Source organism: Ovis aries, chromosome 12, assembly GCF_016772045.2.
Source record: "Ovis aries strain OAR_USU_Benz2616 breed Rambouillet chromosome 12, ARS-UI_Ramb_v3.0, whole genome shotgun sequence".
In the NCBI taxonomy this organism is placed as follows: Eukaryota; Metazoa; Chordata; class Mammalia; order Artiodactyla; family Bovidae; genus Ovis; species Ovis aries.
In genome coordinates, this window is record NC_056065.1 from 5,423,591 (window position 1) to 5,436,343 (window position 12,753).

A 12,753-nucleotide genomic window follows, 5' to 3' on the forward strand; every position below is an offset into this window, starting at 1 on the left:
AAATAAATAAATAAATAATTTCGGCTTAAAAAAAAAAAAAAAAAGAAATATTAAATAAAAAAAATCACCAGACAGAAATTCTAGTGCGGAAGAATCCAAGGTTGAAATGAAAATGCATTATAGAGCATTGACCACAGAATAAAACAAGGGGAGTCTGTGAGACAGACGACAGATACGTTGAAGTTATCCATTCATAGGAGAAAAAAAATCAAGACAACACACTCCTCAAAAAAGTTTAAAACAAATGAAAGAAACGGAGAAAAGCTACAAGATCTACGGTACATCATCAACAAAACTGGTCTGTGAATTATTGATGTTCCAAATGGAGAAAAGAGGGAGATGGGGGCAGAAAGCATATTTAAAGAAAGAACGGTTGAAAACTTCCAGAGTCAAGAGGGTGACCAAACAAAACCAACATAAAAAGTTCCTGCCCAACACATATTATAATAAAGATGCAACAATCAAGGAAAAAAAAAAGTTTTAAAAGCATCATGAGAAAAGAAACCTTGAAACTTATAAAGTAATATGACTTTAAGCAGATTTCTCAGCAGAAACCTAACCGACCAGGATAAAAAGGGATTACATATCCTAGGTGCTAAAAGTGAAAACTGTCAACCAAGAATACTTTATTTGGAAAATGTCATTCAGAAATGAATGGAAGATGAAGATTTCCCCAGAACAACAAATATTGAGGGAATTGAACACGGCTAGACATTCCATGAACGGAGAATCCTGGTAGGCTGCAGTCCATGGGGTCGCTAAGAGTTGGACACGACTGAGAGACTTTACTTTCACTTTTCACTTTCATGCATTGGAGAAGGAAATGGCAACCCACTCCAGTATTCTTGACTGGAGAATCCCAGGGACAGGGGAGCCTGGTGGGCTTCTGTCTATGGAGTCGCAGAGTCGGACTCTACTGAAGCGACTTAGCAGCAGTAGTAGCAGACACTCCTTACTAGAAACACCAAAAGGAAGTATTCAAGCTGAAGTAAAAGAATGCTAATTAATATCATGAAAATACAAACCACTCAGGTAAATGTAAATGTGTAGTCATTTTCAGAACATTGCAATGCTGTAATATGTTGTAATGTTAGACTTTTTCCCTCCACTCTTCTGTTGCATCCATGTTGAGAATCAACTACCAATTTAGCCTCATTATTTTTAGTTAATATTCCAGTGTGTGTTTCCAACATTGTTGGAGATTTGGAATAATGTTACGTTACGCTGAGATTTTGCGATTTTCAGCATATATAATAGGATAAGGGTCATTCAGCAATGAAAATGGATCATAAACACAGGTGACTAGTCTGTTACTGTAATTTTCAATTTCAGTTGAGAAAAAGATATGACTTTCTATTTCTGTCACATGGAGAAAGAAATCTATGATTTTGAAATACTCATCAATCATTAAAAATAACTTCATAAATATTCAGCATATTTAGCTTTAAGACCACTTTTAGAAAGAATTCACTTTTTAATGAGAAGACAAGTGTTCCACTGGAGTATCAGGTGAAGTTTTGTCAAAGTTTCCCATGTATCTTTCATGCTTGCATACTCCTCTTCTGCTGTCTCTCTTGGTTAGAAATATGCCTATAGTCCTATCTCTAACTGATTAATAAACCATCTCCTGTATATCTGAGAATTAGGAAAAATTGAATTAAATAACATGCCTGCCTGCTCCTCAGAAAGCACACTGGTGATGGAGCCCCTCTTATAAGTGACCTGGGGCCTGAGCTGCTTTTAATTGTAACACTTAGGACTGGACAGTAAGCTTCATTGTGTTGTAAATGTTGTTCACAAAGAAAATTGCCAAACAGACTTAAATAACATTGAACAAATTATGAGATGAATAATGCAGAATGATGCATATTCTATTCACACCTTGTGTTTCGTGAAGTATCATAAAACTCATTAGAGGTTTCATTTACATGAACTTGAGAATGAACGGATTATTAAATAACAGACAAAAACACCATGATAAAGAACTTATAAGTTTATGTTTTTGGAATAAAATCTTTGTTTTTAATATGATTTAACTACTTAATATATTTATATAATTTAATTTTTTGCTTTTTATTAATTTTTATTGGAGTGTAGTTGCTTTACAATGTTGCGTTAGCTTCTGTGTACAGTAAATTCAATCAGTTATACATTATATCCCATTTTGGGGAGATTTCCCTCCTATTTAAGTCACTAGAGGGCATTGAGTAGTGTTCCCTATGCTATACAGTAGGTTCTCATTAGTTATCTATTTTATGTACAATAGACAGGACATGGAAGAAACCTAAACGTCCATCAACAGAAAAAAGGATACAGAAGAAGTGGTACATATATACAATGAAATACTACTCAGCCATAGGAAGGAATGGAGTCACTAATATACTGAAATTAGAATTTGTGCTTACAAATTCCACCAAGCAAGTTACTACTGATCAAATTACATGAGATTGAAAAATTATATATGAACCTGAGTTCCACATGCAATTTTTGAAATTTAGGAGAAAATACCCATCCTAAAGATTTCTGCCTTTTGGATTGGAATAATTTGCATGATCTACATAGCAAATAGTCATCACATGAATTAATTTGGTCCCAAACTTGAAACCTGTGCAAATGTTCACATTCATTTGCTTGTTGACCTTAAGCATCCCTTCATTATTAATTCCTAATCTTAAAACATTAAAATAAAAACAATTTTAAATTTTATTTAAAATAAAAATAATTCTAAGTTGCTAGTTAATATATTTTTTCAAGAAATGTAGTGAAACATAAGAGAACTAAATCCAAAGTGCTTTGTATACAATTTTAACTTTTAAGCAAATCTTTTTCCTGATCACAAAAAATCAGCAAATACTTGAAATAAGAAAATGGGTACTTAAAGTTACAACATGTTTCCTATATATAAACTTAGAGTCTTTGAGACACTATGTTGTATATCAAATCATTCTATATCCAATATAATGCCATGATAACAATTTTTTTTCTAGCTCTAGGATAAGTTAAATATTGACTCAAATAGCATTTTATATAGGCATCTATTTCAAAAGTTCAGTGCAAGTGGATGTTCTTTATGAATCTGACAAAATATCAGTATAGGTCTTTGGTAGTATTTGTTAATGATTTATTAGTGACAATAGTTAAGTGAGATGAACAGAATAAGGGAAAGTCAAGTAGTCAAAGAAAAGTGATTTCAAAAGGAAACTCTGAAAAGATAAAATGAAATAAGGATATGAAGTCAAAACACACTAGAGGTTTGAGAATTAGCCCTATTTAAAGATTTGTTCAAAGTGTTGAGGGACACAAAACCAGTAGTATTCTTCAAGGAATGGTCACCAAAGGAAGATGTGTATTCAAAAGGAGAAGAGGTGGCTGCTGGCAACATCCTTTGATGGACTGGTTTCTGGAAGGAAAGCAAACTAATTTTTTAGGAGAAAATAAGCATAGTAGGAAGAATGACAAGCTAGATTAAACAGAGTTACAAAATAAACCTTGAGAGAAGAAAACTGGAATAAGGTCTATTGTAGCAAAGGGGGACTACATTAAACTGAGTACAGGTAGAGGATTAACCTTTGCAAGAAAAATTCTGTGATCAGAAGACTAATAATTGAAGCAACATTTTGGCATAAGGTAGAATGAAAAGTTAAATGAGGTGAGGTCATTTGAGGAGATAAAAAAGGAAAAAGATGAGGTTTGGTCTTGAAGAAATGGCAATACCTAGGACAGGAATGTGTTCATTAAAATGTAGGGATTAATAAGCAATTAAATTTACTGATGGACTAGATAAACTCCTATTGAATCTGTCACCTCATCTTTTGAGTATGGAAAACATGCCAGGGAACAAAACAGCTATGGACCCCCACCCTCACAGAGCTTGAGCTGAAGCCCTACCTTCTTTTCGGAATAATTAATAATCAGAAATATAATGAACAAGAAAGGATGGATATTCAGGGCACTCTTTGAATGAAAACCCAGAAAAACTCCAGAAAAGAGTCCATTCCAAGAGAAAAATGAGAGAGGGCAGGTAGGATTAATTCTCCTGGTCAGTCATCAAAGACTTAGTCATTTAAAGGTCAGGAGGAGTCTCTTACAAAGAAATGTGTCAGTCAGGGCAGGTTCCTGGCCTCAACCTAAGGGCCTACCATGACAGAGTTACCTATTGACAGGGAGGCCTTGAGTCCACCCTCCTCCAGCACAGTAACTTCTCTTTGCTACTTTTTTTTTTTTTTAAATTTTACTTTATTTTACTTTACAATACTGTATTGGTTTTGACATACATTAGCATGAATCCACCACAGGTATACATGAGTTCCCAATCCTGAACCCCACTCCCACCTCCCTCTCCATATCATCTCTCTGGGTATTCCCAGTGCACCAGTCCCTAGTTTTCTGTATCCTGCATCGAACCTAGACTGGCAATTCATTTCTTACATGATATTATACATGTTTCAATGCCATTCTCCCAAATCATCCCACCCACTCCCTCTCCCACAAAGTCCAAAAATCTGTTCTATACATCTGTGTCTCTTTTTCTGTCTTGTGTACAGGGTTATTGTTACCATCTTTCTAAATTCCATATATATGTGTTAGTATATTGTATTGGTGTTTTCCTTTCTGGCTTACTTCACTCTGTATAAATCGGCTCCAGTTTCATCCATCTCATCAGAACTTATTCAAATGTATTCTTTTTAACGGCTGAGTAATACTCCATTGTGTATATGTACCACAGCTTTCTTATCCATTCATCTGCTGATGGACATCTAGGTTGCTTCCATGTTCTGGCTATTATAAAGAGTGCTGCGATGAACATTGGGGTACATGTGTCTCTTTGAATTCTGGTTTCCTCGGTGTGTATGCCCAGCAGTGGGATTGCTGGGTCATAAGGCAGTTCTATTTCCAGTTTTTAAAGGAATCTCCACACTGTTCTCTATAGAGGTTGTACTAGCTTGCATTCCCACCAACAGTGTAGGAGGGTTCCCTTTTCTCCACACTCCCTCCAGCATTTATTGCTTGTAGACTTTTGAATCACAGCCATTCTGACTGGTGTGAAATGGTACCTCATTGTGGTTTTGATTTGCATTTCTCTGATAATGAGTGATGTTGGGCATCTTTTCATGTGTTTGTTAGCCATCTGTATGTCTTCTTCAGAGAAATGTCTGTTTAGTTCTTTGGCCCATTTTTTGATTGGGTCGTTTATTTTTCTGGTATTGAGCTGCAGGAGTTGTTTGTATATTTTTGAGATTAGTTGTTTGTCAGTTGCTTCATTTGCTATTATTTTCTCCCATTCAGAAGGCTATCTTTTCACCTTGCTTATAGTTTCCTTTGTTCTGCAGAAGCTTTTAATTTTAATTAGATCCCATTTGTTTATTTTTGTTTTTATTTCCAGTATTCTGGGAGGTGGGTCATAGAGGATCCTGCTGTGATTTATGTCTGAGAGTGTTTTGCCTATGTTCTCCTCTAGGAGTTTTATAGTTTCTAGTCTTACGTTTAGATCTTTAATCCATTTTGAGTTTATTTTTGTGTATGGTGTTAGAAACTGTTCTAGTTTCATTCTTTTACAAGTGGTTGACCAGTTATCCCTGCACCACTTGTTAAAGAGATTGTCTTTAATCCACTGTATATTCTTGCCTCCTTTGTCGGAGATAAGGTGTCCATAGGTGTGTGGATTTATCTCTGGGCTTTCTATGTTGTTCCATTGATCTATATTTCTGTCTTTGTGCCAGTACCATACTGTCTTGATGACTGTGGCTTTGTAGTAGAGCCTGAAGTCAGGCAGGTTGATTCCTCCAGTTCCATTCTTCTTTCTCAAGATTGCTTTGGCAATTGAAGGTTTTTTTGTATTTCCATACAAATTGTGAAATTATTTGTTCTAGTTCTGTGAAAAATACCACTAGTAGCTTGATAGGGATTGCACTGAATCTGTAGATTGCTTTGGGTAGTATACTCATTTTCACAATATTGATTCTTCCGATCCATGAACATGATATATTTCTCCATTTATTAGTGTCTTCTTTGATTTCTTTCATCAGTGTTTTATAGTTTCTATATATAGGTCTTTAGTTTCTTTAGGTAGATATATTCCTAAGTATTTTATTCTTTCCATTGCAATGGTGAATGGAATTGTTTCCTTAATTTCTTTTTCTACTTTCTCATTATTAGTGTATAGGAATGCAAGGGTTTTCTGTGTGTTGATTTTATATCCTGCAACTTTACTATATTCATTGATTAGCTCTAGTAGTTTTCTGGTGGAGTCTTTAGGGTTTTCTATGTAGAGGATCATGTCATCTGCAAACAGTGAGAGTTTTACTTCTTTTCCAATTTGGATTCCTTTTATTTCTTTTTCTGCTCTGATTGCTGTGGCCAAAACTTCCAGAACTATGTTGAATAGTAGCAGTGAAAGTGGGCACCCTTGTCTTGTTCCTGACTTTAGGGGAAATGCTTTTAATTTTTCACCATTGAGGATAATGTTTGCTGTGGGTTTGTCATATATAGCTTTTATTATGTTGAGGTATGTTCCTTCTATTCCTGCTTTCTGGAGAGTTTTTATCATAAATGGATGTTGAATTTTGTCAAAGGCTTTCTCTGCATCTATTGAGATAATCATATGGCTATTATTTATCAATTTGTTAATGTGGTGAATTGCATTGATTGATTTGCGGATATTGAAGAATCCTTGCATCCCTGGGAAAAAGCCCAATTGGTCATGGTGTATGATCTTTTTAATGTGTTGTTGGATTCTGATTGCTAGAATTTTGTTAAGGATTTTTGCATCTATGTTCATCAGTGATATTGGCCTGTAGTTTTCTTTTTTTGTGGCATCTTTGTCAGGTTTTGGTATTAGGGTGATTGTGGCCTCATAGAATGAGTTTGGAAGTTTATCTTCCTCTGCAATTTTCTGGAAGAGTTTGAGTAGGATAGGTGTTAAAATTTTTGGTAGAATTCAGCTGTGAAGCTGTCTGGATCTGGGCTTTTGTTTGTTGGAAGATTTCTGATTAGTTTCAATTTCCATGCTTGTGATGTGTCTGCTAAGATTTTCTATTTATTCCTGGTTCAGTTTTGGAAAGTTGTACTTCTCTAAGAATTTGTCCATTTCTTCCACGTTGTCCATTTTATTGGCATATAATTGCTGATTGTAGTCTCTTATGATCCTTTGTTTTTCTGTGTTGTCTGTTGTGATCTCTCCATTTTCATTTCTAATTTTATTGATTTGATTTTTCTCCCTTTGTTTCTTGATGAGTCTGGCTAATGGTTTGTCAATTTTATTTATCCTTTCAAAGAACCAGCTTTTGGCTTTGTTGATTTTTTCTATGGTCTCTTTTGTTTCTTTTGCATTTATTTCTGCCCTAATTTTTAAGATTTCTTTCCTTCTACTAACCTGGGGGTTCTCCATTTCTTCCTTTTCTAGTTGCTCTAGGTGTAGAGTTAGGTTATTTATTTGACTTTTTCTTGTTTCTTGAGGTATGCATGTATTGCTAGGAACTGTCCCCTTAGCACTGCTTTTATAGTGTCCCACAGGTTTTGGGGTTTTGTGTTTTTATTTTCATGCATATTTTGGTTTCTTTTTTGATTTCTTCTGTGATTTGTTGGTTATTCAGAAGCATGTTGTTCAGCCTCCGTATGTTGGAATTTTTAATAGTTTTTATCCTGTAATTGAGATCTAATCTTACTGCATTATGGTCAGAAAAGATGCTTGGAATGATTTCATTTTTTTTTTTTTAAATTTACCAAGGCTAGATTTATGGCCCAGGATGTGATCTATCCTGGAGAAGTTTCCGTAAGCACTTGAGAAAAAGGTGAAATTCATTGTTTTGGGGTGAAATATCCTATAGATATCAATTAGGTCTAACTGGTCTATTGTATCATTTAAAGTTTGTGTTTCTTTGTTAATTTTCTGTTCAGTTGATCTATCCATAGGTGTGAGTGGGGTATTAAAGTCTCCCACTATTATTGTGTTATTGTTAATTTCCCCTTTCATACTTGATAGCATTTGTCTTACATATTGCAGTGCTCCTATGTTGGGTGCATATATATTTATAATTGTTATATCTTCTTCTTGGATTGATCCTTTGATCATTATGTAGTGTCCTTTTTTTATCTCTTTTCACAGCCTTTGTTTTAAAGGCTATTTTATCTGATATGAGTATTGCTACTCCTGCTTTCTTTTGGTCTCTATTTGCATGGAATATGTTTTTCCAGCCCTTCACTTTCAGTCTGGATGTGTCCCCTATTTTGAGGTGGGTCTCTTGTAGACAACATATATAGGGGTCTTGTTTTGTATCCATTCAGCCAGTCTTTGTCTTTTGGTTGGGGCATTCAACCCATTTACATTTAAGATAATTATTGATAAGTATGATCCCGTTGCCATTTACTTTATTGTTTTGGGTTCAGTTTTATACACCCTTTTTGTGTTTCCTGTCTAAAGAATATCCTTTAGCGTTTGTTGGAGAGCTCGTTTTGTGGTGCTGAATTCTCTCAGCTTTTGCTTGTCTGTAAAGCTTTTGATTTCTCCTTCATATTTGAATGAGATCCTTGCTGGATACAGTAATCTGGGCTGTAGGTTATTTTCTTTCATCACTTTAAGTATGTCTTGCCATTCCCTCCTGGCCTGAAGAGTTTCTTTTGAAAGATGAGCTGTTATCCTCATGGGATTCCCCTTGTGTATTATTTGCTGTTTTTCCTATGCTGCTTTTAATATTTGTTCTTTGTGTTTGATCTTTGTTAATTTGATTAATATGTGTCTTGGGGTGTTTCACCTTGGGTTTACCCTGTTTGGGACTCTCTGGGTTTCTTGGACTTGGGTGACTATTTTCTTCCCCATTTTAGGGAAGTTTTTAACTATTATCTCCTCAAGTATTTTCCCATGGTCTTTCTTTTTATCTTTTTCTTCTGGGATTCCAATAATTCGAATGTTGGAGCATTTCATATTGTCCTGGAAGTCTCTGAGATTGTCCTCATTTCTTTTAATTCTTTTTTCTTTTTTCCTCTCTGATTCATTTATTTCTACCATTTTATCTTCTACCTCACTAATCCTATCTTCTGCCTCCGTTATTTTTACTATTTGTTGCCTCCAGAGTGTTTCTGATCTCATTTATTGCATTATTCATTATATATTGACTCTTTTTATTTCTTCTAGGTCCTTGTTAAACCTTTCCTGCGTCTTCTCAATCCTTGTCTCCAGGCTATTTATCTGTGATTCCATTTTTATTTCAAGATTTTGGATCATTTTCACTATCATTATTTGGAATTCTTTATCAGGTAGATTCCCTATCTCTTCCTCTTTTGTTTGGTTTGATGGGTATTTATCCCATTCCTTTACCTGTTGGTTATTCCTCTGTCTCTTCATCTTGTTTATATTGCTGCATTTGGGGTGGCCTTTCTGTATTCTGGCAGTTTGTGTAGTTATTTTTATTATGGATTTCCTCACTGTGGGTGGAGTTGTATCAGTGGCTTTTCAAAGTTTCTTGGTTAGGGAAGCTTGTGTCAGTGTTCTGGTGGTTGGAGCTGGATTTCTTCTCTCTGGAGTGGAATGAAGTGTCCAGTAATGAGTTATGAGATGTCAATGGTTTTGGAGTAACTTTGAACTGCCTGTATATTGAAGCTCGGGGCTATGTTCCTGTGTTGATGGAGAATTTGCATGGTATGACTTGCTCTGGAACTTGTTGGCCCTTGGATGGTGCTTGGTTTCACTGTAGGCATGGAAGCATTTGATGAGCTCCTATCGATTAATGTTCCCTGGAGTCAGGAGTTCCTGATGTTCTCAGGATTTGGACTTAAGCCTCCTGCTTCTGGTTTTAAGTTTTAGTTTTTACAGTAGTCTCAAGACTTCTCCTTCTATACCACACCATTAATAAAACATCTAGGTTAAAGATGAAAAGTTTCTCCACATTGAGGGACACTCAGAGAGGTTCACAGAGTTACATGGAGAAGAGAAGAGGGTGGGGGGAGTTAGAGGTGACCCAAATGAGATGAGGTGGAATCAGAAGAGGAGAGAACATGCTAGCCACTAATCACTTCCTTATGTGCGCTCCACAGTCTGGACCGCTCAGAGATGTTCACGGAGTTATATAGAGAAGAGGAGAAGGAGGAAGGAGACAGAAGTGGCCAGAAGGATACAAGAGGTGAATGAAAAGGAGAGAGACAGATCCAGCCAGTAATCAGTTCCCTAAGTGTTCTCCACCGTCTGGAACACACAGAGATTCACAGAGTTGGGTAGAGAAGAGAAGGGGGAGGGAGGAGACAGAGGCAACCTGGTGGAGAAAAAGGAGAGTCCAAAGGAGGAGAGAGCAGTCAAGCCAGTAATCTCACTCTCAAGTAAAAATGGGTACTGAAGATTGGGTTTTTGAAGGTACAAAATTGATAACAAATACCAAAAAGCAAAGATTAAAAATCTAGAGTAGAAGTTGGATTTTCAAAAATACAATATTAAAGAAAAAAAAAAGAAGAGAAATAAAAAAACGAAGTTTTTTTGAAGTTTGTTTTAAACTTAATATATGAAGTTTGTTTTAAAAATAGGGTATTTTTTTGAAAAGTAATAGTAGGTTATAAAAATGAAAATTAAAGGAGAAATAGAGGACTTAAAAATTTAAAAAATGTTAAAAAAAAGAAGAAAAAGAAAAGCAGAAAAAAAAAAAAAAAAGAACGATCATAAAAATAGTAAAGATATATCCAGGACTTTCTCTGGTGTTGTTGTGGGCAGTGTGGGGTCAGTTCATTTTTGGATAGTTCCTTGGTCCGGGTTATATTTCTCAAGATCTAGAGGCCCCTTCCTATGTAGTTGGTACTAACGACAGGGTTTTAATCTATTGCACCTATCACTTCTAAGGCAGTTCCCTCTGTTTTAACTTCTTCTGTTTGCTAGTCTCTTCAGCGTATGATTTCTGCCCTGACACAAGGGGGACGGTGGTGGACACTTTTTTTTCTTAGGCTCACTTGTTCAGTCGCACTGTGGGGAGGGAGGGATGCTGCAAACAAATAACACTGGCATGTGTTTGCAGTGTCTCAGCCATGCTGGGCCTACCCCTGCTCACGGCACACACAGCTCAGGCTCTAGGTTACTCCTCCGGGAACTGTCTGAGGCTGGCCCTGGGCTGCATGCACCTCCCAGATCTAAGCCGCTCAGGCTCAGGCACTCAGGTAGTCCTCAGAGGTGCAGACTCGGTTGGGCCTGTGTTTTGTGCCCTTCCCTGGTCTGAGTAGCTCAGGTGTTTGGTGAGCATGGTCGCTGTGACTTATCACCTCTCCAATCCCTGCTGCTCAGTTTTCTGGGTGTACAACTGGTGAATCTTCTCAGGTGGATGATGACTGTCCAGAACCCCAAGAAGTCTTAGTTAGAAAAGAAGCCTGTTTGTTTGTAGTTTGGTAGTTAATGTCTCTCTGGGGCTGCTATTGCCCCCTTCCAGCCCTTCCAGCTCTGGCTGCCTGTCACTGGAGGGGGATGGTCTGCAGCCAGCTAATTCTGTTCCATCCTTTGTTTTGTGAGCGGTCCTGGTGGTGTCTTATGTTAGAGCTTTTCGCATGTATTAGCTATACCACAGTCTGGTTTGCTAGTCCAAGTTAGTTTGTTCTGGTTACACTCGAATATTTGGGCCTGATCCTTAAAAAGCCATGCAGCCCATGCCTCCCTGCCCAGCCCCCACTTGACAGTGGCGAATGCAGGCATCTGCGCTGCTTCTCCGCTGTGGGAGTTACCACTGGGCTCGTAATCTGTGGGTTTTAATAATTTATTTATTTTTCTTCCCTGTTATGTTGCCCACTGTGCTTCCAGGGCTCGCCACAGACTCGGCAGCAAGAGTGTTTCCTGGTGTTTGGAAACTTATCTCTTTTTAGGACTCCTTTCCTGGGACGGCGCTCCTTCCCTACCTCTTTTGTCTCTTTTTTTGTCTTTTATATTTTTTCCTACCTGTTTTCGAAGACAATGAGCTGCTTTTCTGGGTGCCTGCTGTCCTCTGCCGGCAATCAGAAGTTGTTTTGTGGAATTTACTCAGCGTTGAAGTGTTCTTTTGATGAATTTGTGGGGGAGAAAGTGGTCTCCCGTCCTATTCCTCCACCATCTTAGGACCGCCCCCTCTCCTTGCTGTTTTTGAAACATATTTAGGAATGATCATTTTTAAAAGCTTTGAGAGAGGCAAAATTCCTACAGGAATGTATCAAATGGGTATTTTCTCAACTTTGGTTCCTTATATCACAGGTTCTAAAACAAAGAGTATCATATCAAAGCAAAAATAGTATTTCTGCAATGATAGTTGTATTTTTTTTGAACTAGTATTCATATTTTAATCCCATGCATACCTATCAGTAAGATTTAGTTTCACACTTGTTAAGACAAATGATGTTCATATCAAGACAGAGATGTATAGAATTCTATTGCTAGTTTATCTTTTTTCTCTTTAAACACATATCAAACTATAAGCAGTTGTTTTTGATCATAATAATTTAAAATCTGACATTTGCAAGAATAACTCTTAATTTCAACATTATGGTGTAAATACTCAATGTCAATTTGAGATGTGTATTCTGATTAACGCACTGAAGAGGGTAGGCACACCTCCACTAACATACGTGATTAATCTGGGTCCAATCAATAACCTCAGATATGCAGATGACACCCCCTTATGGCAGAAAGTGAAGAAGAGCTAAAGAGCCTCTTGATGAAACTGAAAGAGGAGAGTGAAATAGTTGGCTTAAAGCTCTACATTCAGAAAACCAAGATCATGGCATCTGGTCCCATCACTTCATGGCAAATAGATGGGAAAACAG